This window comes from Microtus ochrogaster, chromosome 7, assembly GCF_000317375.1.
Source record: "Microtus ochrogaster isolate Prairie Vole_2 chromosome 7, MicOch1.0, whole genome shotgun sequence".
NCBI classification, from domain to species: domain Eukaryota; kingdom Metazoa; phylum Chordata; class Mammalia; order Rodentia; family Cricetidae; genus Microtus; species Microtus ochrogaster.
The window spans coordinates 4490164-4493351 of record NC_022014.1 but is presented as its reverse complement, the minus strand read 5'-3'; the positions used below and the strand labels follow the sequence as shown (position 1 = coordinate 4493351).

General features: G+C 48.0%; 2 non-coding genes across 2 annotated transcripts; both read right to left on the bottom strand.

Annotated features, from left to right (window-relative positions):
- Positions 1–1937: 1937 nt before the first annotated feature.
- Positions 1938–2009, bottom strand: Trnap-agg. Its single transcript has one exon. It is a non-coding gene; the product is annotated as a tRNA-Pro (tRNA).
- A 1004-nt stretch (positions 2010–3013) lies between these two features.
- Positions 3014–3085, bottom strand: Trnap-ugg. Its single transcript has one exon. It is a non-coding gene; the product is annotated as a tRNA-Pro (tRNA).
- Between the last annotated feature and the right edge of the window lie 103 nt (positions 3086–3188).

The following is a 3188-nucleotide window of genomic DNA, read 5'->3' as shown; positions in this document are numbered from 1 at the left end:
AAAAACCAAAAAAAAAAAAAAACAAAAACAAAAAACCCCAAAACAAAAAGAAAAGCAACAGAAAAAGAAGTGACAGAGTGGGTGGAGCGGTTTGGGGTAGGGAATCAGCAAGAGGGGTCATCTGCTACCACCCACAAACAAGGAGAGCCTGCGCCTCCTGCCCGACCTCCCAATTTCCTCCCTAGGAATTCGGTTTCCCAAGCCAGGGGCTGTTGGGAGAGCCCAGAGTTAACCTTCTAATGGCCTTATAAAGAAGATTTGGGCCTTAAGTACATGGACCGCACCTCTCAGTGCCTCTAACTAACCCCACAGAAGGAAGCAGTTTGGAAAGTGCAGGGTTACAACTCAAGGGTGGTGAGCCACAGCGGAGAACTGCAGAAAGGAAGCCTTTTGAAGCATCATCTCCCTCTAGCTGGGGATGTGACTCAGCAGTAAAGTCCCTTAGACTCAACCCCTAGTACTGGGGCAAAAATGGCCTTGGGGTCCAGAGCTGAGATCTCAAGGGTAAACTGAGATCTCTGAATATCATCTAGAGAAGAAAAATACATGATATGATTGTTAAATTAATTTTTTTGAGATAAGGCCTCACTATGTAGCTCTGGCTGACCTAGAACCAGGCTGGCCTCGAATTTGTAGAGATGTGCCAGCATCTACTTCCTGTGTGCTACTGTTAAAGGCCTATTAATTGGTTTAATTTTTAATTCTTTTTATTATATTTATTTATTGTGGATGGAGGCCAGAGGACAACTCGTGTGAGAGCAGGTTCTATCCTTCCACCACGTGAGTTCTGGGGAACCACTCAAGTGACCAGGCTTGGCAGCAGGTGCTTTTAGCCATGGAACCCTCACTTGGGCCTCGGGATAGGTTGTTTGCTTGTTTGTTTGCTTTTAAATAAGGTCAGTTCATCCAGGTTTGAATCTTAAGAATTTTAACTCCAGTCCAGGAGTCAGCTCCTCCAGTTCCCATTAAATAGCCGCCATAGGGTGTCGCGCAGCGATTACTAGACTGAGAGCCGGAGTTTCTGGGAGGCAGGAGAGCTGTAGAGCAAACAATAAAAACCCAGAGACAGATACTGGGGTGCACCTGAAGATCAGAGCAGCAAAGCAGGCAGCCCCTAGAGAGCTCTTACCTCTACGACATTTTCAGACTGAAAGAAAGCCAGTTCCTGTCTGCTGGGATTAAAGGCGTGCACCACCGCCGCCCCACCTCTATGGCTAACTAGTGTGGATGTTGGAATTAAAGGTGTGTGCCACTGTCACGGTGGACTAGTGCAACTGTTTTGCGTTCTGATCTTCAGGCAAACTTTATTTATTAAATTACAAATGAAATATCACTACAGTGAGTAGCGACTAGTCAAGTACCTCAGGACTCCATTGCCCAAGCTAAAACATCACATTGCCCAAGGTGCGGCTAAAACACATAGCCATAAGATTAACAGTCGCAAATTCGCAGGCGGAGGCACCCTGGTCTACATAGCAAGCTCCAGAGCAGCCAGGATTACCTGGTCTCTCAAAAAAACAAACAGAGGGGGGGGGGGGTCTTATGCTCTACTGACTGATCTATGTGCCGGTAAACCCCTATAAGCCTATATATATAAACCCGTTTTGCATATGAAGTTTAAATTTCTCATCCAGGCATCTGCCTACCCAGTATGCTTTCACCTAAGCCGAGGACAGAGATTAGATTTGCAGGCACAGGTTTTAAGGATCTTTCTGACTAAAGACTGGACTCAAGGCATTTTCAGCGAGCGCCCCTCCAACAAACTAGTGTGGGCAGCTGCGAAGAGTTTGAAGACTCCTGCAAAATTCAGCCTCCGGTATTCAGAGCTGATGTGTCAGAGTGAAGTCTGGATCTCTTTAGCGTCTAGGAACGAAGTAGGGAATGAACGCTTAAATGACTGTTTTGAAAAACAAAATTAGTTTTTGCAAAACGATTACGGGCTCGTCCGGGATTTGAACCCGGGACCTCTCGCACCCTAAGCGAGAATCATACCCCTAGACCAACGAGCCACGCCAATTATGCCTCTGGTTCAACTTTATGGCGGTCGTTGAAACAGGGGTGGGACTGGCAGAGCTCGGTAGATAGGATAGTTAGGTTTTAGATATTCTTGGAAGGGCAAATTCCGGGACTGTGTCTGCCGAGAAATTCCAATTTTCCAATCTCCTCACGACTTACAAAATGGGAAACAGCCCCGGGTTCCACACTCTGTGTCGCCTTGTCTACGGGGTGCAGGGCTGGGATCAGCTTATGCCCACGCGGCAGCTGTCTAGACGCCAAGTTCTCTCCCGCCGATTAGATGGAACCCCAAAGAAACAGGAGGCAGCTGCGTGGAATGTCCTTGACCACGTCTCCTTGGCCACGCAGCAGCTCCAGAGCGCAGTAAACGTCGGCTGAGCGTCGGAGGTACCTCGCCCCTCGCCACTTTTTCCCTTTTGCATCCGACCTGCCCATCGGGGCCAAAATCAAAAGTGCCCAGCCAGGTGTAGTGGCTACTGCCTTTAAGTTTCGAGGCCATCCTCGTCCCCATGTGCTTCAGGACAGGCAGGGTTTCATAGAAGAACTCTATCTCAAGAAAAAAGAAAAGAAAAGAAGGAAGGAAGGAAGGAAAGAAGAGAGAAAAAAGAAAGAAAAGAAAAAGGGAAAGAAAGAACATAAGAAAAGAGAAAAAGAAAAGTAAAAAGAAAGGAAGAGACTTCGATTTAGGAGTGAAAACTCCACGAGGTGCACGCACGATCTCAGGTCCAAGAGAAAAGTGCCAATGTCCCTCCCCTCCCGCTCTCCCTCGACTGCTGAAGAAACCCGGGGCCAAGCCCAGAGTGGAGAGAGGAGTGTCCTTTCTCATTTGACCTTCGAGAATACTGCAAATCAGGCTGGGCTGGTCTCTGAAGTCCGTGTTTCTCTTCTACTTTCAGGGGCTTCACAAATCGGCTCCCCGAGTCTGCTCCTCCGCTTTCTGCTGGTGCAGAAGGGATAACTGGGAACTTGTATAAAAATGCAGTGACAACTCTGCACCGGGCTCGTCCGGGATTTGAACCCGGGACCTCTCGCACCCAAAGCGAGAATCATACCCCTAGACCAACGAGCCAACACACTCTTGTTCTTTCCCCCTCCCTTCTCCAAACGAGGTGACGCTTCTGTCGTTTATGTATTTATTTTTTTCCTTCTTAGTTTCTCAGTTGTCCAGCACG